A 27,978-nucleotide genomic window follows, 5' to 3' on the forward strand; every position below is an offset into this window, starting at 1 on the left:
GAAGGACATGGACCTGTTGGAGGGAGTCCAGAGGAGGCAACTGAGATGGTTAAAGGGATGGAGCACCTCTCCTGTGAGGAAATGCTGAGAGAACAGGGATTGTTCAGCCTGGAGAAGAGAAGGCTTCAGAGTGCTCTAATTGTGGCCTTCCAGTACCTGAAGGGAGACTACAAGAGAAATGGAAAGGGACTTTTTACAAGAGCCTGTAGTGACAGGACATGGGGAAATGGATTCAAACTAAAGAGAGTAGGTTTAGATTATATATTAGGAAGAAATGATTTATTGTGAGGGTAGTGAGGCACTGGAACAGATTGCCCAGAGAAACTGTGGATGTTCCATCCCTGGAAGTGTTTAAGGCCAGGTTGGATGGAGCTCTAAGCAACCTGGTCTAGAGGAAGGTGTCCCTGCTAACTGTAGGGGGTTGCAAACTAGATGATTTTTAAGGTGTCTTCCAACCTCAACCATTCTATGTTTTTAGGATACAAAGAGGTCTGTGAGCTGGTAATAAGAAAGTCTATGTTTGTGGCTCAGAGGTGGTCAGCTTTAACACCTAATAATGTGCAAGAACCACTTGAAATTTGTTCTGTATAGCTAACGTCCTTTCCCTGTGCTTACTGATGCCAATGAATGTACAGGCTTATGTTGCAAGCTTCCCCTTCGCGGGACTTTTTTTCACGTGGTTGACTACTTTTCAAGTTTGAACGAATTGAACTATTCTCGAGACTTCTGCCACTTGTGTTTGCGTGGCAAACAAAGTGGCAGGAAGGAAGGTATACAGAGAGGCAGTCAGCCATATGAAGTGTATGAAGTGCAAGTGTTGATGCTGTGCTGCCGTTGGACCAGACCTTTAGAACCCTTGCACTGGGAAAGAGCAGTCACAGTATTTAGCATCCACTGCAGCGCAAGCAAGTGCACTGTCAAAGCTCGGGGCCCCAGAGCTGCTCCGGCGGGAGTAGGATGCGGTGGGGTAGGCAGGTTAAGCTGAGCCATGCCGGCCGTGGAGGCTCCCTGCAGGGGAGGCGAGGGAAGAGCCCGGCTCTCCCTGCCCTTGCCGGTGCCGGCGCCAGGTGCCGGCAGGCGGCGCGGGCACGGCGCTGCAGGAGCGCCCCGCTCCCGCCGCTCCAGCCTGCGCTCCCGGCTCCCGCTCGCTCCAGCCTGCAACCGGAAGGGTGTGGGTGGGTGCTGGGGCTGGAGCAGCCACGAGACTTCACTTTTTTATTTCCCCCCCTCTCAAATCAAGCGTTAACTGCTTAGTGGCTGTTACTTCGGGAAATTCAAGGCATTTTTGAAATGAGTCAGATGTTAGAAGAACAGAAATGTGCTGTGCAGTGCCTGGGGGCCATGAATGGGTGGTAGGAGAGGCAGGACAGGGAGAAAGCCGAAGTGGCCAAGGAGTTGCCTGCAGAGATGGATGGCAGGATGAGTGCTGCAGTTATCCTTTGGGAGAAGAAACTGGAGCAACCTCCTGTAGCAAGGTCTCTGCCTCAGCACTGCAGAGGAGCTTCTGAGTGTCGGGAGCAGCTGGGTATTCGATGGTGACACTCGGTGACAGTGCTTGTTCTTGGCTGATGGAGACCAGAGCTGATGCTGAACCTCTGGAGAAAGAGTTCTTGACTCTGTCTGAAGCCACATTTATGTGCAGTTATGCAGGGGATGCACAAAGGAAATGGGAACATACAGCCCACAAGCAAAAGCAGGGTGGATGAAAGATTTATCTGGGAATATGAAAATGCTCTGAACAAGTGAACTAACTCTTCTTCTTTTCCCCTTCATTCACACAACAGAGCAATTTTAAATTAGAACAGGTTGTAACAGATTTAATTTAGATCACCATGGTGCCTAGTATAATGCTACAGCATATTCTAATTTATCTTTTTCCCTGATTTTAAAGGGCTAAACAGCTTTTAAATTGTGGATTTGTTATAGAATGTATGGCTGCTAGGCAGTCTTAACCAATTAGAAATTTTTTACTGCACCATGATTAATTTTGTTAGATAAAACTACTGAAATACAGCTGAAGGTAGAAATAAAAAGCATTTAAGTGCTCTACAGTCATGATTTACTCTTCAGAGATGCATTTAACGCTGTCTCCGGCAGAACAGCTTCATCCATTTTCCAAACATTCATTTGTTTATTTCAAGATTAGTCTCAGTTATAAACAGACATTAAATCACCTCCAGGCCCTAATACATTGTAATGAAGTATTGTAAACCATGTAGTATGTTGGTTTAAACAATGTAATCAGAAAGCAACAAAACCATTTTCTCCTGGTTCTTGCTGGCTCCCTGACTTCTGTCTGTTCAAAGAAAAGTTCTTTTTAGTCTGTAAATGTCAAGGTCACTCAGAGGTCAAGTTTGTGCTTTTGAGATGTGGTTCCTTTCAGGTTATTGGCTTTGTTTTATTACTGAAAGGAACCATCCATTTTGGCATATAGAGCAAACAAGTCATGTAATCCTATTAAATACAAAACCAACATGTAGAAATAATGGTGAGGGTTTGACAATTGCACAAAAGCCCCCTTTTTCTGCCCATAGTTAAGCCTGCAGTGAGTAATTAATGGTCCTTCCACGAGCCTGTCTACAGTGGGAAAACTGCCTAACTACTTTTCAAAAAGCTCGCTCAAAAACTGGCCAAGAGCCCCTTTTGGGCAAGCTGGCATCCTTGTACTGCGATGCTCAGGAATGGGAGAGGGACAGAAGCACCTACCTGTCGCTCTCCAGCTCAGAGCAGAACATGGCACAGAAGGAGACAGGCACAATCCTAGGCAGAGGATCCTTGGAAACAGAGAGGATTAATTAACAAAGAAGGAGGAAAGCATCTTTGGAGAGTTAAGGATAAATGGAGGTATTTTAAGTTATTAGAAAATAAACTTGCTTTGTTGGCAGGAAAGAGAAGAAGTCGAAAGTGGAGGTTACAGCATGCAAGTCGAGATGTAAGTGGATCATTATGTACTGGGCACAAAAACTAAGACATAAAAAATTAACAACAAATAGCTCACTAATTTCCCTATGAAGAATGTTTATGCACAGTGCAAGGTCAGTAGAAGAAAAAATTAGGAAGAGGAAATAAGGTCTAATCAGAGTTTAAATTGGAGCAAAGAAAGTGTAGAATGATTTAACTAAAACTGTCCTCAAAATGGTATCTACATAGAGGTAACTGGGGGAAAATGCTGAGGATTTTCATGGTTAGTTAGTTAGGATCAGATGTGAACGATGGGCTTGCCAACGCTGTCTGTTCTGCTTGTCACTTCTTTGAGGACAGTCAGCCACAGTATGTGAAAACAACTGAAGGTTGCAAACCCCAGTTTTCATAAACAACATTCATAACACTATTTTCACATCCCTCAGACAAGCATATAGATTATCACAACTTTAAAATCTCTGTCTGCTGGCAAGACAAAACATTACCATCCTAGAGTGTATGCAAACATAAGAACTGACTGGATCTATTACTAATAAAGAGAGATGAGCTGATTGACATTATAGATAGCAATTGCAGATCAGATGAAAAACTGCACAAAGCGTAGGCAGGAGCTGAAGAAATGAACCCCAAGACGTACAATTGAATATAACAAACATTACAGAAGTGGAAATGGGAAACTGAGAGATCTATATTACCCAGATTGTGCAACAAGGCTTACAAAGGCCAGACAGTAAAAGTTTCTGGCCTATCATATTGCAAGGACAGATAGACAATAAAGATGCTTGGAGTTTAAGAGTGGAACAAGTCCAAGATCTTCAGATAGTCTTCTAATAGGAAGGGAAAAACACTGGCACACCACCAGGGAAGGACCTCCACGCAGGACTGCTCCTTAAACACAGACTCAAGAGGTTTTTGGCAGACACTTCAGTGAGTACAGCTCTAATGGCGCAGTCTTAAAACAAGTCTGGAAGAAGTCTCTCTCAACCCTAGGTTTGCTTCTTGAGTTGAACATAGTTTAAGAAGGCCACAAGTTCAGTATGAGTAATTAGGGCTGAGTTTATTTTTTGCCCTCCTCTGTTCCCAGAGCATCACTCAAGTAGTGTATGAAAAGTGAAATACACCCACAACTCCTCATCTGGGGATTTTCTCAACTGATAGACAATCAGAGTATAATTAGCTCCTTTGCCCCTGTCTGAGGTGCAGAGGAATTATCAGTGCCTCAATCTTCAGCTATTGGTAGCTGCTAGATTAGTCAGTCAACTGGCATGGGACTCATCCACAGAGCTGTACTTGTCCTCCCAAGGGGGTTTACAGGATGTGTTGGCATGATAAGAGGATACATAAGCTGTAAAATATATACCCAGAGAAACACAAATGTAAGCCATGCCTTGTTATTGTTAGAATTTCTGAATAAAGTGAAATGGATTCTGCAGACCAACACATCAACTAAAGCAAAAGTTGATTTGAGAAACCTCTTTTTCCTCCCCATATTTCTTCAAGCTTTTCTAGCAAGCTGGCAATGCTGCAGGTACTGCAGACTTAAAAGATGAGCCTTCTGGTCCCTAGGTTATCCAGTCATTGTTGGTGCGTTCCCAGGGAGCTCTGAGATATGGGAGGACCAGCTCATACTACCCTTGTCTAGAAGAAAACTTTGGAGACTTTTATAGGAAAATGCCACACCTTTGTGACCCAAAAGAAGGTCTCTTCTTTTTCACCTGTGAAAAAGATCTCATGCCTAATTTGGACCACTGCCTCTTTCCTCAACAGAACAGACCCAAAAGTCTGAGAACTTTAGTCTCACAGACCTAAGCTTGCACCAGGAGCACTACAGGAGGTTGTTTTGGGGATCCCCTGTTTAATTTCCCAACTTGCATACTAATTTGGAGATTCACAGGCCATTTGAATGTGATGGAGTCTGTAGAAGCAAAATTGGTCCATCAGAAAGACTTCACATGTTTACATATGCCTGGATTTGTCATCTGCTGCCCTTCAGCTGCTGCTGGAAAAACTCTCTCAGCTATTCAACAAATTGGTTTTCGTCTACTATTAATTTTGTTAACCTGCTTTATAGGGGTTCCTTGTAGTTCCCTGTGTCACTGCAGATGAACAATAACTTCACTGCATTTCTGCTTTCTGTTCTTCTGTGCAGCTCTCACCTCTTCAAGTGTTTTGGGGCCACCAAAGGAAAACAATGACACAAAAATGTAAAGGAGCTTGTCTTCTACTGTAAGTGCATTCCCATCACTGTAAAATTGTGAAACAGTACAGCCTATTTCTATCTGATGATGTAAAGTGCCCTACATCACTATAAACAGAATATACTGTATAAATATTGGGTATACAGTATGAGTCTAGCCATGTGAGTTAATAGCATTTTTAAATCTTGACAGCTGTATCCATACAGTTTAAATGCATATCTGCCCACTGTCACATATGTAAGAAACAAATAAGAGAGACACAGTGAGACCTTGAAGTAACTGGTATATATGACTATAAAAGACTTGTATAAAAGTTCAGGGTACAGTTCTGAATGGGAAAGTTCAGAGCAGAAGATGTGGATGGCTATTTTAAACTCCTTCAACAAAACCTACACAGGATACACTCAATTTTGAATTAAATCAGCAAAATCATTTGCTTCTGTCTGAGGAATATGAAATAGAAAACAGAAATGGCTGAAAGTAGGGTGATGGGATGACAGGGATAGTTCTGATCACAGGTGACTGTCTGTGCTCTTCCACTCAATATGCAGTGTGCTATTGCCAATATTGCATCCACTTCCAACAGACAAAATTCTGAAAAAGGAATAAAACTTTAATTTTTATATCAGTTGTCAGTGTGGACTCAGACACATTGCATGTTGCGATAGAGAACCACAGTGACTTAATCATATTTTTATTTAGATATTATCCTTCTGTTACAGAAAGTTATTTAGATTAACTGTAACTTAAAGTAAATATGCCAAGCTTCCTTCTACTCTCATCATGCATCTTTTCTATAACCTTTTATCTTTAGAAAACATTTGATTGTAATCAGCCTTATTTTTCCTTCTGTACTCAAAAGTAGGATTTCTCTTCTTCTACAAACACATTAGAATTTAATACAGCTCTCTGTAGCCAGCCATCCTAAAGCCTCTTTTTAATATATCAATTTTACCACATAACAGATTTTTAAAGCCAAGATAAAACAATTCAGAAAGATTGGTGGGGGCATTCAACAAAAGTAGTAGGAAACAGCACCTTAAATCTGTCATTCACTGGATTTCACAGGATTTCAAGTTTATGGTGCCTCTGTAAAGGCAGTTTTCATTAAATAGTGTAATTTAATTGAATCTTTGTCTGCAAACAGGTCTAGGTATTTCTTTTCAACAGTACAACAGCAGCAAATTTAGAGTAAGGTGTGTTTCTTCACAGAGCAGTTTTCAGCTGTTACCACTGGGAGCGCATACAAAGCCAGTGGGATAAAGCTTCTTGCATGTCAGCCAAAGCTCCAACCATTTCAAATTGGGCATAAGATTTTTTTTTTCATACTTTTCCTCTGCAGCTACATTCCTGGATGACACTGGACCACCTCTGTTCCCTGCTTTAACTATCTGTAAAATGGAGACAGTATTATTGGCCTCTGATTGTATTCCCAACTCAGATCCACAGTCAATGGTTTTAAAGTGCCGAGTAGCTCAAACCACGCCATCAACTTAAAATCTGGAAATTATTAAAAAAAATATTTTCACTTATGTTAGTTTTATAAAGATTATTCAGTTTTCTATGTTTATGCATTCATAATTTGCAAACATATGTAATGTAATTTATGTAATGTGTATATATTAAACAAATTTGTAAATTTACAAATACATATGTCAGTGTATTGTATAAAATAAAACATTTCCTCTTTTCTGGCATGTGAAAAAGCCACACTAACTGGAGCATTGCTTACTAGGACAAGATCCTGCAAGATGGCCCATGTCACTGTGTCTCTTATGTGCACGTGTATGCCCACAGATTATTCCTGACAGCACAACAGTATAAGCAACTCTTCCAAGAGGAATGGGAACTGGCACAAACCAAATGAAGCAAGAATGTCTCTAGCTCTTTCTCCTCTCTAGGGCTCACATACAGTTGCAAAACACTAATAGATTTTTGTTGCAAAACACTAATAGTCTTACTGAAAAAAAGTCTTGAAGTTATCACTGTTTCTCACTTGCGTATCTGTAATATCTTTACCAAAATATTCCTAAACACTTTACATGGTTTAATTTGCTTCAGGGCATCCGTGTGCAGTGGCATTGTATCTCCCATGTGCCCAGCTGCAGGGGATGCAGAAAGGTCAAAGCCATGTCCTACCAAGAGCTGCCAGGAGGCTCCCTCATCCAGCAGCACCCAGCTCCACCAGCACTGGGCCAGAGCCCCAGGGCTGAGCAGCTACTGCAGGTTGTGCTGAAGGAGCAGCTCAACAGCTCAGGGTCTGACTCAGAGATGGGCAACTCTAAGCTTTGCTAAAACGTTCCTGAGGTTGACATTGAGAGAAAACCAGTGCTTGTGGATTTCCAGAGCTGACTGCAGTGCAAACATCTGTGCAGCTTCAGTTTTCCTTTTGCTTTTGTCCACTACCTGAACCAACCTTTTTAGAGAGCGTCTTAACTGTCAGATGAGATAGCAGCAGTGGCTTTGAGACAATTAGAGGCAATTTAAAGTGGTGTGGCTGTAAACCCCATTTTTGAGCACACAGCCTCCTTTTCTATTGCTTGTCTGGCTGACTCAGTGAAGCTATCTATGGGAAACATGACAGGGCATTTCTGCCAGCACTGGCAGGTGATCTGGCTCACCAGGGAAGTAGTGTCAGCATTGGGTGCAAACAGGAGGCAAACCCATGGAGCTGGAGGCAGTAAGTTGCATAGGGGCTAGCAGGACCTTAGCCGTCACAATTCACTTTTGTTTTAGCGTTCATGAGAAGATTCATAGCATCATTCAGGTTGTAAAAGACCTTTAGGATGATTGAGTCCAACCATTAACCTAATACTACTAAATCCACCACTCTCCCTTAGCACCACATCTTGCACATCTTTTAAATCCCTCCAGGGATGGTAACTCCACCATTTCCCTGAGCAACCTGTTCCAATGCTTGACTACATTTTCCATAAAGAAATTTTTCCTAATACCCATTCTAAACTTCTCTTGGTGCAACTAGGGGCTGTTTCTTCCAGTTCCATTGCTTGTTAATTGAGTGAAGAGACCAACCCCCACCCTGCTACAGCCTCCTTTCCAGTAGCTGTGGACAGCAGTGAGGTCTCCCTTGAGACTCCTTTTCTCCAGGCTAAATGACCCCCGTTCCCTCAGTTACTGCTCATAACACTTGTGATCCAGACTCTTCACCAGCTCTGTTGCCCTTCTCTGGACATGCTCCAGCACCTCAATTTTTTTCTTGTAGTGAGGGGGCCCTGTGAGCAGGGCTTTCACCAGCAGTCTGAATGAAAGCAGCATGCTTTCATCCTCTCCCCTCCTTGGCACATTTCCTGCACCATTCCTTATGCTCTGCAATCAGCAAACCAATCTGGCTGAAAGAAAAAATAAAATTAAAAACTCTTACTTCCAGGATTAGTTTTCAAATGGCAGCAGCATGGTCTGAGATCATATAAGGCTGCCAGTGAAATCCATGACTTTGCCTCATATCTGGAATCAGAGCAGCCACTTCATTGGACAAGAGCCAACTTGGACCACCAAGGCTGGGATGTTGTTCTTTTGACACAGGCCTGCTCCTCACCTGGGTGGTGGAAGTGGACAAAGTACATGGTAGTTTGCAGTAGCTGGGGTCCTGATGCATTTCTACTAAAAATTATTAATTTTCTAGAATGAATAATTTCATTTCATAGAAATTATTAATTTCTACTAAAAATATTTAGCTCCATTTCAACCCTTGGCCATTTTTTTAACTTGCAATGAATGCAGTCAGAAGCGACCCTGAAGAGGGTAAGCTATTTTATCCTGGAAGCTCTCCATGTCCTGAGCTTCCCAGTGACAGGACCTAAGAGGGAGAAACACTACACACACCCCAACGTACATGAAAGAAAAGAGCACCAAGGCAAGAGCAGGGTTGTTAGCATTACCTTGAAACAAAGCAGAAGTAATGTTTCCAGAGACAACCTGGAATTATGCATTTGTTCTCTGGGCAAGCCCATTGCCAATAATAATGTATTTTTTTGTGTGTGTTTAGGTTGTGGAAGCTGTGTCTACTTCCCTTTCGCTGCAACAGGGAATGTGATTACAGAAAACACATTTGGCTTTTTCAAACTATTCTACCAGTGTCACTCTTGTAGGACCCCAGTGTGTCTTATAAATCTACAAGGAAAGAGACAAATGACTGACTAAATCCAAGAGATTCACATGATACTAAACTGATTTAGAAGGGAAAGAACCAGCAACTTCATGCTGGGAAACCCACAAATTGAAAAGAAAAATCAAGGTCAAGCATTTAACAACAGGGTGGATCAGTAATTACACCAAAAGAACAGGTACCAAAGGGCAGATTTGTCATCTCTTGAAATTTCCATAATGGCTTTTATTTTTCTGGAAAATAAGGCCATAATCTCAATTACAAATATAAAGTCCACATTATGTCGAATGTCATGTTCTGAAACTGAACTTGCTTTTAAACCTAAATCCATCAGTACAATTTATGGCTCAAAAGCTCCCCCTTGAAACAAATATAAGCCTGTCATTAGTCTTGTTCAATGAAATCAGATAATTACAGTCTGATTCTTTTTTTTTTTTTAGGATATCATCCACAATTCAAAATTCCACCTGGGAACAGGCATCTAAAACCAAGAAACTGGATGAACATCTGTATTTTGGCTGCTGCGACTCTGACCAGTAAGATACTTGCATAAATGTGATTGTGTCTGAAGTGGTTTTATTTTAATGAGTCCAGTTGTTTAACAAAGGTATGTTGCCTCCTACCACAGCCATAGTATGTTTTCTTCAGCATTGTCTTTCTTGGAAAGCCTACAAATTCAAGGTGAAGCCTTCTAATAAAAACGAAGGCATTTGGGAAAATAATGACACAGCAATTCTGTGCCAGAAAGGAATGAACCAGGAGGATGATCAGAGACCTCTGTCACTCCTAAACTTCTGTAATGCTTTCATTTCTGAAACAGCCCCGCTTAGAAAAAAATTAAAATGCATTATTTGCTGACAAGACACTGACAGAGGGACGGCAGTTACCGTAAGACATTCGCTGCTTTTGTGTTGTTCGGAAGCGCTGGGGGTTTGGAGGCAGCGGAGCCACCGTGCCCACCGGCTGCAGGGCTCCCCTGGCCCTCCCCGCCCCGCGGCCCCCAGCTCCCCGGGCGGATCTCCCAGGGAGCTCCCCAAAATGGCAGGAACTTAGCCCAGACAGGGAATAGTGCTCTGGCTTGGCGAGCTGAGCCAGCTCGGCGGGCAGGGAAGAGAGGGCAAGGTCTCCCTCTTCTGACAGCAGCAAGCGGGCGGCTGGGCCGGCCAGGACATCACCCCGGCTTCAGGGCTCCCAGCGCACCAACTCGCCAGGTATCCCTGCCAAAGCCTTGTTGAACAGCATCACGACAAGCCCATAGAATTATTCTGAGGTTGAATACTGTAAACCACAGTCTGATTTTTTTTATTCAAAAGTGGGAAGCTTGATACTCAAATCCTTAAAAGATTAGAAGAAGGATCAGGAAAACTGAGAACACAAATTAAGGTTTTGTGCTTTTGATGGAGACCAACTCATAACTGGCAGGATAAACACAAAGAATGCAGTCTGGCTATAGCCAGCCCACACAATTTAATGGAAATGTTGTCCTGAGCTAAGAGTTTTGTATAGCTAAACTTGTTATGGCAGAGTAAGATGGGTGCAATTTATAGCATGTCAGAAAGCTGTTTGATAATCACAGAATATTCTGGGTTGGAAGGGACCCACAAGGATCATCAAGTCCAGCTCTTAAGTGAATGGCCCATACTGGAGGCAAAGACACAATCTTGGCCTTACTAGCACCATGCTCTAACAAACTGAGCTAATGATTCTTTGTTGAAATTTAAATTAGACATTTGCTTCTATTTTGAGTTATACCACTAACCCTTGTGTTTCAGGCAAATCAAATACCACCTAGCTGATTCAACAGAGATTTGCTTGTATTGATTAACTGGACAAGTAGAGATGCTGAGACAAACCTAGAAAGACTGTTAAATTCCATTGCTTATTTTCAGAGGTCATTTTGGAAATCACAAGTAATATGGTCTATTCTGGGTTCCAGACTAGACACAAAAAACAAACAGAGGCAAAGCACATTCTGAGTTGTGGTTTTAATTCTATTTTCATCATAGTTTATATGACTTAGGACTCCAGCAAGCAAACAAGCCAACCATTGAATCCAAAACTCAGCATAGATTTAGCATAGCTCAGCACAGAGAACTTACAATATTGGAATGGTATTCTTCAGTTAAGTAAAAATAAAATTAGAAAATTAGTAGCTGGCGAGGAAGAAAACAAGACTTTCTCACATTTGTGCATACTTCAAAGAAATTTAATAGCCAAGGGGTGATATCATACTTTTTCACTCTTGCTCTAATCTACACTGTAAATCAAAACAATTTCATAAAAGGTTAAATTATTAAGAACAGGGGGCCGATGGAAGTGTCATGCAACCAGGAAACCAGGATGACCATAAAAAGAAAATGAGGCTGCTGGTAACCATTATAATGTAAGGCTGAATCACAAATGCTAACACCAAAGACCTTTTTCTGTTCCAGTTATAACCCTTGAGAGTTTTGTCTGTTGGGGTTTTTTCCCTCTTTGAAGGCAGAAGTAGGCCTATAACCATCCCCGTTTCAGTTTCTCTCTTCCCAGCTACGGTTTCTTACAGTCTGTCATTGTCCGTGAGCTTAAACAGAGCACTGCATAAGCTGTATGCATCACATATCTGTCCCCAAGATGTAAAATCCTTCCCTGCGAGGGAACATTTTGGTGCAATCTAATGCAAATGCCGAGCCCAAGGGAAGAAGGACCGATGAGGTATTTCACCAAAATGTTTCTGCAGACTTTAAAAAAAAATCATTTAGGACGACCAATGGCAAAGATCAGTGACCACAGGAGCAAGTTCCTACATCGCTCGCTGTATTAGAGAATTAACTTCTAAATTAACCCAAGGCGGAGGAGCCGCCCTGGAGCCGGAGGCGGCCCCGGCAGGCGCAGCAGCCCTTCCCCGCTCAGGGCAGGAGAGCTCCCGGGTGAGAGCGAGCCCGCCTTTACCGCGGCCACTTTCCCCCTCCGGCGCCCCGGGGCTGGGGGAGGCCGGGCCACAGCGCCCGCAGCCCCCGGCCCCGACGCGGCTGCCCCGCTCCGGATGACACCGCGGCGCCGGGGGAGCACCCCTGCATCCCGGCCCCTCGGCGCGGGACCCCCTCGGCCCCAGGGCTGGCGCGGTGTCGTCCCCCGGCGTCGCCGCCGGGGCGGGAGCGGGAGCGGTGCCCGGCCCCGGCGCCCTGCGGCATGCGGCGGGATCCCGCGGCAGCCCCTCGCCCGCACCCCGCCGACCCGGCGGGAGCCGCTGACAGGTCGCCGCCAGTGGCCCCGGCACCTGCGCTGCGCTCACCGCCCTGAGAGGAGGGGCTGCCGGCCAGACCGCGGCGCGGCGGAGCGGGAGGGAGGGAGAGAGGGAGGGAGGCGGCGGCGGCGGCGCACGGCCGGCGGCGGGCGGGCCCCCGGGGGCGGCGGGCGCCCCTCGCCCCGCCGCGGGGCCGGGCGGCCGCGGCGCCACCGACACCTTACTTCCTGCTTCGCTACCCGGGGCCAGACCCATCGCGGCGGAGGGATCCCGCCGCCTCCCGCAGCCTCCTCCCCCTCCTGCTTCTGCTTTTCCCGGCTCCCTGCTCTGCAAGGAAATTATTTGACAGCGATTTGCTGACACCGGGGATTTTTTTTCTTTTTCTTTTTTTTTTTCTTTTTTTTTTTTTCTTTCTTTCTTTTTGCATCACGGACTCGGCAGCTCGGCGGGCGGGGGAGGCCGTGCCGGAGGTAAGTGCCGGTGCCCGGAGCCTCCCCCGGCGCGGGGCCCCCGCCCCGCTTCGCTCCATGTGCCGCCGCCGCCGGGGTGGGTGCCGGGCAGCGGGGCCGCGCCGGGCCGGGCCGGGGGAGTGCGTTTCCTGGCGGAGCGATATTTGTTTACAGGATGGGCGCCGTACTGTAAGTGAAGTAGGACCGAGCCCGGGGCAGCTCCGTAATAAATTAATATCGCGATCTGCTCCCGCCTCGCCGACACCGCCACGAGCCCCGCGCCCGCCCCCCTCCCCCGCCCGCCTGCACTTGTTGCAGACTTCGCGCCAGGTAGGGGCAACGCTTCGCAAGTTTCGTTTTTGCAGGAGCCGGGGCTGCGCTGGAAGGAGAGGAGGGAAAAAAAAAAAGGGGGGGTGGGGGAGGAGGGAGAAAAAAGTTTGCAGCTCGCAGTTGACTTTCGGTCTGCAGCGCCGAGGCCCTGCCGGCTGCCGCCGCCTCCTGCCCGTCCGGGCGCGGGCGGGCGGGGGGCGCTGCCCGGTACCTGCCTGGGCCGGGCGGGCGGCGGGGCCGGTGCGGGGCGCCCCCGCCGCGGCGCTGCTGCGAGTCCCGGGCGCCGCCGCGCCGTGCCGGGAGCAGAGGCGGGGAAGGGCGGCTCGGCGGGGCTCGCCGCGGAAGTTCCCCGAGCCGCGCTGCCCCTCACGGCCCCTGACACGAGTAGGCGACCCACGCGCCGCTCCTCCCGTCCTTCGTCCCTCAGCGCGCTCGGTGCCGTCTCGGTATCTGTGCTGGGAGCGGAGCGGTCCCGGGGCTCGGCTGTGGAGCCTTTCCCGGGCGGCACCGCGTGGGGCGAGCTCGTTTCGGAGGAATGGGGATTTCTCCCTCCATTCCTGCGGGAGAGGAGCGCGCGGCGGGCTGGGCGCTGGCGGGGCGCTCCGGCTTTCTGGCCCGTCAAAATTACGGGGTGGTAAGGAACAAAAACTCTTAGCCAGGTGTTTAAATACTGGAGAGGCGATTTGCAAGTGAAATTAATCGGCAGTTAACCAGTTAATAAATGGATAATGCCTATTCATCCTTCTGCTGACTTTACAGAGTGGTTTTCACGTCTGCCTGTCAACTAACCAGGCTTGACTGATCGAGATGTAAACCTAGCCGGGTTATTGCCTTCATCCAGTAAAATCTGACCTGCACTTGCTGTCCTTGCGCATCAGTGCTGGTCGTCATTCAGATAGTTACAGGTGAGGTTCATACATTCTTACAGACTGACATGATGGCAGCAAAATACATATGATGACCCATAGCTCAAATATTTATGGAAAATATTGTGTATAACTGCATGATTAATGTTTTAAGCATGTAATCATTGAGGGGGGAGTTTTATGCCGTTGGTAGGTACAATTTTACTGTGGCTATGGGAAGAGGAGAGAGTTCAACTGGCAGGATTGGCCTGGCTGCTCAGCAGGGCCACTCTGCTGCCTGTAGCTGTCCTGCTTGGGCCTCTGGCCTGCAGAGCTGCCCTGGGGACCAGGGATTTGTCTGCTGCCCTCACTCAGGGTACAGTGTCACGATGATGTGACCCACCATTACAGTGCCAGCGTGTGCATGAGTTGTTCCTGCATGCGGTACATGCAGCTGATTGCTGTCATCGCTTATCTGCTTCGTGGTCTTGGACGTTCAGTTGGATCAGAATGGAGTCATTGCATTAATAAGGTGCATCTATCTAGAAATAACCCATTTCGCTTCATTGCCCACCGAAGTGACAGAATTTAATATGCCCTGGTTGGTACCTTATCTTTTTTCTAAGTGTTGTCCAAGGCACATATAACAATAGAAGGGCTGCTGCATACGTGCTCTATGCATACATACTATGCAGCTTTGCATAAAACAAATAGACTTTTTCCTAGAATTTAGATAAGTGATTTTTCATATGAGGAAAATGTGTTATATGCATTTTTCTTTCTTATGTAGAGGATACTCTGATAATCTTTGGAAAAGTTAAAGGCTTAAGTATAGCCTACTCAAAAAGTTTAGGTGCAAATGAACACTCTAGAACAATCTGTTCTACCATTGATTAGCAGCTTGTGTTTCTGATGCTGGAGACCTCAGTGAGGACCTGAACAGCACTGTGGTGTGGTGATCAAACCTGTGTATCTTGAAAAGCCAAAAAAACTCAAATACAAGTAATGCACTTCACTGTGAAACTTGGCCTGAGTGCGAACTGGAGGACTGGCCTTCTGGTGATAGGATAACACTGGAGCTTAATCACAGTGTCAATGTATGTCCTGCTGTTGGCATCCCTTCCAGGGGAAGAGGGATGAGGCCACAGGTAGCTAGGCAGGCATCCTGCCTCTCCAGCGATTAGTATCACGGGCCAACATGAGCATAAATAAACCACAGCATGACTAACCTCTCTACCTAACATTGACTCATGATGTATTTCGATAGACTGAAAAAGTCTCCATCCCTAAGCCATTTTCATTTTCTCAACCTGTAATGATGACCTGCCTATTGAGAGTCCTCCAGTATTCATTAAGACCATAAAGCAAGTCCTTGTTTCAGTTTTTTTTTTTGCATCTGGGTAGTGCACAACTAGCCTAGATAAAAAAAAGGAATTCCTAGATTTTTAAACTCAAAACTCTGTTGCTTCTCTTCTTCTGGCCATTTTAATTCTTGAAGTGATACAGTGAGGTTTGCTATTATAAATTGGGCTCATAAATTGGCATCTGGCATGGAGGGTGAGAAGAATATAAGAGCAGTTATGTAAAGTACTGTTTCCTAAAACAGTAAGTTAATATTTTGCTGTGAATATTTTCATCTTTTTTTTTGTTATTGTTTGTTCTAATCAAGGGGGGGATATGTCACCTGAAAACTTACTCAGCCAAGTGTTTGAGAAGGCCCTTCTCTCCCTTTGCCAATACTATAATGGGACAGTGTAAAAAAGAAGGGCCCTGCATTGCACCTCCTTAGTATGTGTCATAATAACTGTGAGATAAGGCAGTTTCATTTCAGCTTCCTTAGAAATATGTATTTGTTTTTTTGGTTTTTTAAAAAAAAGCAAGCAGCGTTTGACAAACACAAAATAATGGTTGGTGTGGAAACAATTTGTTTCCTCCCCTTGCATTCTTTTGAGAGCTGAATAGTTCCAATAAAAAATTGTCATCAGAATTACAATTTTTCCTGTCTCTGAAATTAACGGATCCTTTTGCCTGCCCTCCACCTGAGTGAAGTAGGCCAAAGCATCTTCAAGTGCACATGTGAATTCTGCCTGGAGTAGCTGCCACACCCATGGTTATTTAGGTAAGGTGAGGAGCACAAGTGGCCACACTGACTTCCATGGCACTGCTTACAAGGGTAGAGTTACCATGTGTGTAAGTGGGGAGGGACTGGGGGGGTTGCATTCAAAACTAAAGAAAAAGGAAGGCAGCAAATTCCTTACTCTTTGCTGTATGTGAAGTTACAAAACCTCTTCTTAACTTGTCCATCTCTGAGAAATCTATTACTGTAATCAGTTGCTGGGCTGTGAGGGGAAATCGGGCCTTCTAAGATAAAGACTAAAATAGCACATTCAAATATATTTTAAGAAAGGCGACTCTTCCTTCAAAGAGTAGGTCTGAACCTGGCTCAAAGAACAGTAGCAACAATTTTATTGGGTTGTTTTTGTCTTTAACAACTCTTTGCTTGAAACCAAGCAGATTTAAGAGATTCACTGAAATTACTTTTGAGCAGCATGCGTTTAGGCACCAAGTTAACCTATGGAGCTTGTGGGAGTATCTCCTGTTAGATCTGAAATGTCGAGAATGGGCTCTTGCACCATCATCTCCTTGCTGCTCCCACTGTATGTCCAGGCTGGCCAGGAGGACAAAGTGGGTGACACAGTCTGCCAGCAGCTCATATTGCCCTGGTTCTTGTTGGTTTCTGTGGGCAGAAGGAATAGTGTTTTGATAGCAGTTTCTTTTCTCTCTTTCTCACTTGCCTGTGTCATTCCGTGATGGTGGGGATGTGTGCTCACCTGGACCTGCTCAAAACAGCAGCAGAAAAAAACCCCAAACCATTGATTTGTGTGGGGAAAAACTGGAAAATGTGCTCAGACTACAACCTGCTGCCACAGAAACTTGAAGGAAAATACATAATTTATGTTACTTTCTTCTTGAGAGGGTAATGGTTTGGGGAACCCAGGACATGCTCTTAAATATATGCCCTATTACTGTGTAATAATATGTGATTTTTAAAAAAAAAGTTTAAACTCTTTGCATTAGAGTGGAAGTGTTGCAGGGTTTTGGAGTAGTCCTGGAGCGTTAGGTATATTTTGAGGTTCTGAGTGAAATGAGTCTTGTGATTTCAGCTCACTCTGTAACAAAGAGTAATGTGTCGCACACAAACAGCCCACCTAAGTTTCATCATTGACTGATGATTTGCTCTGGAAAGACCCAAAATCCTGATATGAGGCAAAGTCAAAAGGTAGTTGATTTTTTTTTAAAAAATCATTTTAGTTTGTCATTCTCCAGTTTACAATTTAAATTTTGTTAGACTTTCAGACCAATCGCTTCTCTTTGGCTTCCCATCCGCTGCTCAGGTGGGCTCTTGTCACTTCCCAGGCACACGGGGACAAGTGCCAAGTTTCCACACCCCACCAATGTCTAAAGCAGCCATCCTGGGTCTTGTCACAAATTTTCTCCTGTCTGTTTAGTTCAGCAAGAAAATGGTTTCTGTCTTTCCCCTCCCTCCCCTCATCAACTGCTCATGGTAAGATTTTTTTATAGAACCCGCATTGTGATATGTCCTTGAAGTGCAGAGCTGCAAGGTTTTGTTTTCATTTGCCATTTTTTCTCTTCATGTTTAAAGTTCATTGCAGCTATAGCAAAGCAAGATTGTTGTAGATGGTCTTTTTTGAGTCCTTCTTTCCCCCTCCTCCTCCCCCCCCCCCCGGCCATGTGTCAAAAATCTCATGTTCAGTAAAAAGCAAAAACTCAGATACTAAAACTTACTCCAGCTAACTCTAGAGTATAGAGACTGCAAAAATAGAGATTGGGAAGGATTGCCCCAGCAAAGCAGGTAGGTGTAAGTTAAATGTTAAATTATCAGCACCTCCTTTTTAAAGGATCCCTGATGGTGAGGTTTTTGTTCACGCCATCTGGCTAGAACAAGGCTTACCAGGACTCTTAAAGGACAGGGGCCATTTGAGGTGCAGAATTTATATCAGGTACTTTCTTTTTAAGTGAATGTCAAATCCTAAATAATTTCAGCATCAGACTGTGCAAAAAAAGTACCCAACGCTGCAAAGCAAGTTTGAAACTTGAGAATGACTGAAGTCCTCTGTCTTAAAAAAAAAAGTAATTTTTGTCTTTGTTCTCCACTCCCTCCTCTCTTCTTCTCCTCCTTCCCCCCACCCCCCAATTTTCATTGATGGGGAAGTTTCATTTCCTTTATTTATATATTTTTAGTGTATGTGTGTTTGGGGGGGCATGAGGGTGGATAGGAAGGAAGTCTGTGTTCTAGTTTTTATATTTAAAAATAAAAAATAGCTAATACTGGTGTGTTTAGAAATGACTTTAAATACATTTTCCCCAGTAAACCAAAAATTCTGCTGGTGAATAGTGAATATTATTAGGGCATTGAGGGGGTTCGCAACACTTCTGTGTGGATGAGGGTCCTGTCTGAGTTCTAGCTGTACTAGCAGGAAAGTGTTCCCAGTACTGTCATGTTTCACATGCCAAATCAGAACTAGAACTGCATTTTCCTGGAAGGATCTCTATTTACACTTGGAGGGTTATGCCAATTACAGCTACATTAGGCTTTTTAAAAAAAATTTAATTCCACACTTCACCTACATAGTAGCCTCTTTCATTTTCTTAAACAGCACCCACTACAATCCTGGAATGTCAGTAAGGTAAACCTGCTGTCCTGTGGCTCTAATGCATATGGGTCCTCTTGCAAGGATATGATCTTAAGTGGGTCCTCATGAAATCAATGCTGCTAGAGCTTTGTATAACTTGAAATAGCCCTCTGTTCTCCAGGCAGAATTTAATACAGTTTATTGGCGAGCAGGAAATACATTATGAAGTATGTTGTTCATATGTAATAATATTTTTTCCTCAAAAGAAATCTCATGTACTTTAATTCTGAATACAATTTTTAAGTACTGCAGGTTAGGAAGTACTGCATTGCAAATCTGTGAAAGTTTGGAGACATAAGATGAGGTGATTTTAATACACATTTTGATCAGAGACTAGAAGTTACTCTTTTGGACAGTGCAGCAGTTCATGAAGAAGGAGGAGGTAGATGGAGTTTCTTTGGCAAATGCCTGTAGGTGCTGGGTGTTGGAGCAGGAGTGCAGCTGGCAGTGCTGCCTCCTGAACTTGTACCACCAGTGCTTCATTCTGCTGCTACCTTGCTGTCTCTTTCCACTGCTGGAGAAGATGTCCGAGTGGAAGATCTTGTTTGTACCAGAAAAAAACAACCCTGACTAGTAAATGGAGCTGTTGTTATTTTGTAAGCAGATTTGCTACCTATTTTCTCTTTTTGTGATGTTAAAATTAGCATTGTTAGCAACAGTAGCAGTGTATTAAAAAAAATAATGGATGCTGAGCAGACTTTACCTGGTTCACAAGTAGGAATACTTGGAAGACCCTGGATAGCTAAACGGAGCTTTCTTTTCCCTAAAATGTAGGCTGCCAAAGCCCTGAAATATTTAGGATATTGACTTAAAGTTTTGTAAACATCATCTCAATTGCTTCTTTTTTGGTCTGCCTCTTTTATATTTTGTTTTATCGTGAGTGTGGAAGCTGGGCTTACCTTGCAGAGAGATGGTGGTGTTTGAGTTGGCCCCTTGCTGCTTTCAGCAAGGAGAGGGCTGCACGTTGCACTCTTTTGGGAGACTGAAAGCATCTTCAATGACTCCTAGGCCACAGTGGGCCTTGAAGTAGCCCTGAGCTCTGTGGCCATTACCAAAGCTGAGCTGGAGCCTGTAGTCACCTGAACCACAAGTACACGCCACGTATGGCTCAATGCTGAACGCAGGAGTTTTGTTGCTGCTTGTGCCCCTAGTATATTTGGAGGGAAATGTGTGGAAGCAGTTCAGATGTTAACTCACTGGCATGATTTTGGGGGTTTTTTGGTTACCTTTCAAAAGCTTATATTTAGTGTTGCAGAGGAACCCCTATGTATCTTGGTGAAACAGAAGAAATGCTTCAAGTTCAGCCACACTGAGTGGTGCAGCTTTGCAAGAGATCTAATGCTTTGGCCTGCCACGCAGTTCAAATTCAAGCAAAGGTCTCCCATGTGGTTGCTTGCATGTGTCCTCCTATCTCTGTTTTGTATCTGCAATTTCAGTATATGCTTCCAGAATTATTTTTTTATTCATTTCCAATCATTCTTCAAAGATAACTGGCAAAAAACATGAAGCTGGTTGTGATTTTACAGCAGTAGAAGGTAGACAACTTTGATCTTGTTAAATTAATTTTCTTCATGTGTGGGCTGAGTGTGTAGTGAGCTGATTTAGTTTTTATTGATCATTGTAAAAACGTGAATTCAGCATCAGAGCAATGATAATAAACAAGTACTTGCAGTGATATTCTAATGAGTTTCTGGCAAAAATAAGGCGGAAAACCATCTCAATGACTGACATGCTTTACTGATGAGATGCTGAACCAGGATACTTTATTTGAAAGGGTTGAGTAAAGCTGTTTGAAGTTCTAACTCTCCCTGGCAACACACTTACCATGAGCAGGAGCATGCCAAACGGGGCAAGATGCAGTCTTTTCATGGAGGCATTTGAGTGTCAGAAATGGCATTCTTGCCTCTCTCTGGAAGGGCTCTCACCCCTCTGATCATGCCAAGGTGAGACATGTTGTAGGAACCAAGTGCCTGCTTTGTTAGAAGGTGTCTCTTCTTTGTTAGAAGCAGTGAAGCACTGATGACCTTTCTGTGCCCATCCACAGGAATGCCCTGCAAACCATCGCCATGTGTTCCAGTAGGTCTGCATTGCAAAGCATCAGGTACCGAGCGGGGGAGTGGAGAGAGGTTTCTAAATTAGCAGGCAATTTATGTCTGGAGAAGTGAGATTCATATTCATAACTACATTGAACACATATTTCTGAATATGGCAGGGGCATATCTCCATTTAAGGTGGCAGTAATTCCTCTTAGCCAAAATATTTGCAGAAGTATGGTCAGGCAAGTTCTCTCTCATTCTTCCATTGATGCTGTGTTTCCAAGACTTGAAGAGGTTTCTCAGTTGTGATGGTGAACAGTGATTCTCTGTAATTTTTTTTGTCAGTTAAGCTTGTCTTATGTTGTCAGAGTTCAGTAAATTGGTATGTGAGCAGCATGGATCACAATGAAAAAGTATTGCTACTATCTGTATGAGTTTGATAACATTAGAAAATGAGAGGCAATTTTTTTTTAAAGTGAGGAAAAGGTTTTTTTAGGACTATGAAATTTTGTAAGAGATGGTTTATAATTAACTTTAATACATTTCTAAAGTTGCTGCCATTATAATGAAAGAGCATGAATAAGAGAATATGCCTTGCAGGTAAAATGAAAAAAGATTTCACCGTTTATATACTTGAAAACCAAAGATGCATTGCAGAGGATGAATTTTACTGCTTCTATATTGCTTGTAGTAAAAAGTTGGTCTTTGAAGTTGAAAACAGCTTTAGATTTAAAGAAATAATACACCTGAAAAGGGAGGTTCACAGAAAAAAGACATTGGATTAAGTACTGTTTTGTTAATGAAAAGAATGTAAGTTAAGCCAAATGTGGTTACCTGCATAGTAAGGTACTGCTTAACATGAGTGGGAATGATAAAATAAAGTCTTAGCAGACTTTTATTTCAACGATTTCCAACTTTCAGAAGTTTTAATCTGGACGTTGCATGCACATACATAAACGATAGACTAATACCACAGAATTTCTCTAATTTTTGAAAGGAGCTGTACTTTGATGCTGGAAGTCTGTCAGCATACAATCCCTAGGCTAACTGCTTGATCGTTAGTTAAAGTAGGGGTTCATTAAAATAACATGGGCTCATCTGGTTTTAAAGGCCACCTCTCAGCCAGTAGGCAACGTCCAAAACGGTCCAAAACGAGTAAGGTTGCAGTGCAGACATTGTAGGGCAATGGCACATAGATTGCTACATAAAGCTGCCTGATGGGAAGGCTTCTGTCAGATTGTGTGCTCAGTATTGGACCGGATTTTTCAATTTTTAGTCTTCTGTAGCAATGCCTGCTCTTATTATAGTTGGTTGAACTACCTGTGTGACTGTTTCAAAGAAGGTGCAAGGTTGGGTCTGCGTATGACTGACTGCAGCTCCTTGTTGTAATTATTTTACTCTGTAATAATTGTATTCTTCTAGTTGAAGTATCATAATTACAAAGTGGATGATGGCCTTCAGTTATGTAAGAAAAATCCTTACATTTAAGCCCCACGCTATCCTTTGCATAAACAGCTCTTTTTCTTTTCTTTTTTTTTTTTTTTCAGGTAGAACTTTTGCTTTCAGGTTATTTCTGGAAAATCCGTACTGCTAATTATGTAAATTGCAAGAAACTAAAAAAGAGAACAAAAGAGTGGGGCATCTTATTTTAGGCTTCAGCAAATGCAAAGTCATACGTGGCCATTACAGCTATCTGGAATATGTACCTGCATTGTTCTGCTACTGCTTTTGTTACCAGTAAAACTCAAACTGGGCATTTCTTGCAGGCTTTGTACGTTACATTGCCAAATGTGGGAACCGGGAAGTTTTTCCAGTAGCAGGGTCAGCTTGTGCCCCCTGTAGAGTGCCTCCCTGCAGGGCTCCTTCCTTGCATACACAGAAGTTTCTTGCTGAAAGTAAATGTAGGGCTTTCTTTTTGTGGTATGTTTGTTTTTATGCTGTTGTAGGCAAGCGTGCATTTTCTTAGGGCACTCCTCTACAAGAGCAGCAAGTTTTCGTACCTGCACCTTTTGCCTGTTCGGGCACTAAGAAGCTCTCCTTGAACGGAGGAAAGGCAGATTTCACACCTGCCTGCTGATCAGAGAGAGAGGAGAATGGAAGAAGTGGTGTTTGAGTGAATGAACAAACTTTCAGGCTGACTCAGTGATACACGTACAGGGTACGCCGTAAGGATTAGTCACCAATTTACGGTAAATCTCTGTGGTGCTTGCTGGGGATGCGTCTCTATGGAGCTGCACTCAGCGAGCCTTGTAGACTGAGAATGCAGGTAAATGTTATTTCCACAGTATTTTCCCAGTGAACAACAACAACAAAACGCAGTGAAATTCAAAGGCTTGTAAATTACTAAGCTAAAGGCAAAAAAAAATCTTTTGGCTATCTCATGGTGCTGCTATCTTCATCTGTGAAACTGGTAGGAAAATGAATAAATTATGCAACGACCTCTTTTTTACTATTTAGAAACCTGTGCTTACATGTTATTAGTACTGTTCTACCCTGTTCTCTGCGGGTTGGTTTTATCTCGGGTTGTTTTTCTTTCAGTAGGTAGGTTTCAAGCTGCATTTGTGTAAAACACCAATTTAGAGTATGGCAACAGAATAACAATTACAGGGAAGGATATTCATCTGTTGAAAACACTATTTTCATTTGCCAAACAGAAATTTCAGGAAAATTACCCTCCAGGTTGAATTTTCTTATAAATGTTCTCAAGTTCTGAAATTATTTACTGGCAGAATAGGTAAGCACGGCACTTACAGCAGAGTTCCTATTAAGAAGTTACTTCTTTGAGGGAAAAAAGGGAGGGGTTTAATTTGAAGAAAGTTATTATTTTTTTAAAATGGTAAAATTTTTCTGCAGCATTTTCTGAGTTACCAAGTTTAGTTTTTTTGTACTTTCGGATTGTTTTTTCAGCAGTTTCTTCTGTTTGACTGAAGTTTTTTGTTTGTTTGTTTTTTCTCTTTTTTTGGTTAATTTAGCTGAGCATCTTTCATAATTCTAAGATGCCCTTTCTCTCTGATCTTCTGACCTGTTTTGCTTGGCTTGTTTAATCTGTCCTTAGAGAATAGTTAATTTTGGCCATAATCGGACCAAAAAATCCTTTACAGCTGTTAGAGCAAGATTTTTTTTTTTCCTATTCTTTGTTTAAAATTACTTCCTCCAAAATAAAAGAAAAACCCAAACCAAACATCTTGTTGAAGAGGGAGAGCCAGACTGTGCTGGCACTGCTGGGTGAGACGGTGCTGAGGGTGCGTGCCTGTACAAGTGGTTTGGCTCACTGCTGTCCCGGTGAGCTGATCCTGTCGAAGGCTTTGAGTCTTCTGAAGAGCAGCAGTGAAGGCTGAAAGCATTATTAAATTTTGGGGTTATCTCACGCTGTTTATTTGAAATGGAAGCCAAGCAATTTACATATCTCTGTATCTTGGATCTGAAAAAAAAAAGACTTTTTTTTTCACTAGCCTATGTGTGGAAATGACATCACAGCTTACATCAGCCATGCTAAATTCAGAGGTTTTTTCTCCTCCCTGTTGGGTTATTAACTGAGCATTAGCTCTGTGCTGCAAGTCTTGCTTTGCTGACTGTGGCACATCGATAACTTCATCGTAAAGGCTCTGAATTTTGTGCAGTGAGGAGAAAGGAAGATCTGGTGTAAAGCCTTTTGAAACTGGTAGGAATGTGGCTCGTTTCCTTGCTGTTTGTGCCTCCAGACTGGGTGGCCCCCTAATGCCGCGCCGTTCCCAGAGTCCCTGCTGCAGCGGAAACATCCAAAGGACGGCACTGTGCCTTTTGGCACTTCTGGTGACCAGGTCAGGAGCTTGCTGTGGCACATTGTTGTGTAGGTTATGTCCCCATAGCCCTGCAGGCAAAACCTGCCCTTGTGGGACTGAGTAAGTTTTGAAGTAAAGCTCTTATGTTGTTGCTGAATGTCCCATGTGCAAAGCTGTCAGGGAGTTGAGAGCTCCTCATCTCTACCCGAAATCTCCAGGTTTGGGAGCTGCTCTTCTGGGGTTGATGTAGGGCTACAGCTGTGGCAAAGCGTAAAATGGAGGCATAGGGGTTTCCTGTGAGAGCCTGAGGACCTGGGACGAGGGAAACAAAAATCAAATTAAAGTTGACATTTTGAAAATTTGATTGCTGTGTTTTTTAATCATAAAGCAATTTTTAAAGTAAGTCACTTCCCAGAGGAAAAATAAATACACTAAGAAAAGTGAGAAATGTTGATTTGTGCATTTGAGTGCAGCAGACTTGGTAGCGAGCTGATGGTGGTACCAATGTGCACAGAGACAAAAGGACAACCATTGTTCTAACTCTCCTGCTAAATTTCCAGCCATAATGCCCTATATGTAGAGCATTTTAATTATCTTTACTATTTTGTGAGGGCTGAGGCCATGGGGATGGGATTCATCCCAGTAAGTTTAAAAAAACCCCTAAAACCACTGCAAAACAAACTCATCTGACACTTTAGTGGATGTGAAGAGATTTCCCTTCTTGTGTGTCTCAGTCAGCCCTCTCTGCCCTGGGAGAAAGGCAAGGAGGCCTCCAGGGACTTCCAGCAGGAAGACTTGTAGGAACAGCTTTGGATTGGGCTCACGGCATGCGAAAGTTACTGATATCCATTCACACACTTTGTATTTTTTTTCACATCTTTTTCTGCCCTAGCCAGGAGCGAGGGGATGCAGGGGGAAGGGCTGAGGGATGTGCTGGGAGGGCACTTGTGGGTGTAACCCCGCGTGTTTGAGCGGTCAGTGCTCGCACGCGCCACGGAGTGCTGCAATTACTTGTCTCTTTTAGAGCTTGCAAGGAGCACTTCATTGCTGCAGTTACTTGTGTGGCCATATGCTATTTTTTTTTCTTACATATGTTCTCTGATAATTGTCAGTAGCAGGTGCCTGTGAGCCAAGGCGGAGCAGTATTTAAAAATCAGATGCTTAATGGGATTAAAGAATTGTGCGAGTTAAGCACCAGCAAAAAGACCAGATTGAAAGCATTGGCCTCTGGAGGTTGTGTTCCTCACAGAGCAGCAACATGGTTGGTAGCAGTGCCGGCCTTTCAGTTCCACCATCCACTTGTAGACCTTCATGTGACCTTCAAGAAGTAGTCAAGAGGTCTAGTTTTGGGTCTTTATATGTGGTTTGGCTAAATCAGGGGAAAACACAAAGTCCGTTCTGAGGTGCGTACCAGCTCCCAGGAACAGAATTGGATATGTCTTGCATCCGTTCTTGGTGACTTGGGTGGTACAGGGCTGGTTGGAGATGTGACGTGAAATCTCAAGTCTGGCAGACTCCCACTCTTTGAACCTGCCTTTCCCCCTGTGTTTGCCAGGCATCCCGAGCTGTTCAGGTTGCATAACTGGCTGCTGTTACATTGCACGTTTGTGCATTGGGTCCCATGGATCATTGCTGTGATAGTAATTGCTGATGTTGCATCTCCTTCCGTCATCTGAGAAACAACCACCAAGAGGAGGATCTGGGGAGATTTGTACTCACTCTGGACTTGGAATGATTCAGCTGTGTCCACTGAAAATCATTTTGGGGCATTGCATGACCAGAATCCCCCATTATCCATGATCCTGCTATCACATCATCTTCATATCTCCACAAATAGCTCTCTGAATTACCACTCCTTCTGTGTTTCAGTTGGGGGGAACTGGGTGTAACAGATGTCTAGGTGACCAACAAGTCAGAAGTATCTTGTATTTCAAAGTGTCAGGAAAGACATAACACCCCTAACATTCTTTTGTGGGGGGGTTTTGGTTTGGGTTTTTTTCTTCATTTCTGGTAAAGAACTAGTGAAATATAGAGCACATATGGAAATGGCAGACGTTGTTGGGTTTTTGATTTTTTTTTGTTGTCCTTGTTTCTAAAATTAAGCACACAGGAGTTTGTGAGATCTTGCAAAGAATTTAAATCATATTGCACAGTCATGTGTTCAAGGAATCTTTTTAATCTAGTCACATATATAGTGAACGGATCCAGATTTTAAAAAATAGATTGCAGTAAGGAGAGGTAAACCAAACAGGATAAAGACAAAAGGCTGCTAAATATTTTTGACTGTACTTACCTAGTTTAGCTTGCTGCCAGTATTCCATTTCTTTTTGTTTGGTTGTCCTTCACGTTCTTCCTATGTAAGAAAGAAACCTGTGATATGAGCTGTTCTGCTTATGCCTTGCATAATGTTGGCAACTGAGAATTGAATCACGCGATTTCAAAGTAGGTCTGTCTCTGTGTCAGAAAACTAACAGTTTCTCCTTCCTGTGGGTGGACATCCATGCACAGGGGTAGTAAGCTTTTATTCTGCCATGGTGTGTTTCTGTAGTATGTTTCTGAGCTGGATCGTGGGAGGAGGAGTGATCTTACAGCTTGACCACAAGTGCACTTGGCAATGCTCACAGGGGCAGAGCTGGTTACAGAATTTGGGTCAGCGGGACAGTATCCTGGTGAGCTGTCTGGCACAGGACCCTCTAGGACCAACTAGTGTATTAATTTACCCTAATTCATGCTGTTTATACAATAGAAAACTTTTTTTTGGGTTTTTACTTCTGCATCTGCAGAATGTTGACCTCGGACTGCTATGAAACCTTTGAAGTAATTTTGATGGCATGTCCTACACCACTGAGCACGAGCTACTCAAGTCAGACACGCTGAAGTCAAGTTGAGGCTCTGTAACTGAAAGGATGTACAGCACATCATCAACTGTACATGAGTGTTTTACTTGTTTCTCATGGTGAATTTAATGAGGCAGATACATATATATACACACACATGCACAAGGCAGATCTGAAAGCAGTGAACACAGGCGTATATGCATTGTGTTGTAATTGTTTCCTCTTGGGGATTCTGTTATTGTTGTATTGTTGTCCCTTTCACAAACTGTGAACCTGTAATTTTTTGTGTGCTGTTCTTTCGCCCTCTCTCCCAGAGAGGTTCAATCTATCATGTTAAAAGAAATCAATAAAAAGTCTAGAGGTTTATTTATAAAGTAGAGCATAGAGAGAGGGTACAAAAATTCCATTAAAATGGCAGTTTAGCACTAGCTACATCTCTTTGGGACTAAACTCCAATATTTTAAACTATTAAAATTGTTACAAGAGTGCTTTTAAAGTGCCACAAATCACAGTAAAGCTTTCTAGCTGAAACT

At 43.6% G+C, this 27,978-nt stretch overlaps 1 protein-coding gene across 8 annotated transcripts in view; it reads left to right on the top strand.

The window, feature by feature from the left end:
* The first annotated feature begins 12,648 nt into the window (after positions 1–12,648).
* Positions 12,649–27,978, top strand: part of TRERF1 (transcriptional regulating factor 1) — a 97,894-nt gene continuing 82,564 nt past the window's right edge. For 3 of the 8 annotated variants that reach the window (XM_077175860.1, XM_077175855.1, XM_054629288.2), the window contains exon 1: positions 12,649–12,942. The gene's annotated coding sequence lies outside the window, so the exon portion shown is untranslated. The other 5 variants (XM_077175859.1, XM_077175856.1, XM_077175861.1 and 2 more) reach the window with 3 other exon arrangements.

Source organism: Agelaius phoeniceus, chromosome 3, assembly GCF_051311805.1.
Source record: "Agelaius phoeniceus isolate bAgePho1 chromosome 3, bAgePho1.hap1, whole genome shotgun sequence".
Taxonomy (NCBI): Eukaryota; Metazoa; Chordata; class Aves; order Passeriformes; family Icteridae; genus Agelaius; species Agelaius phoeniceus.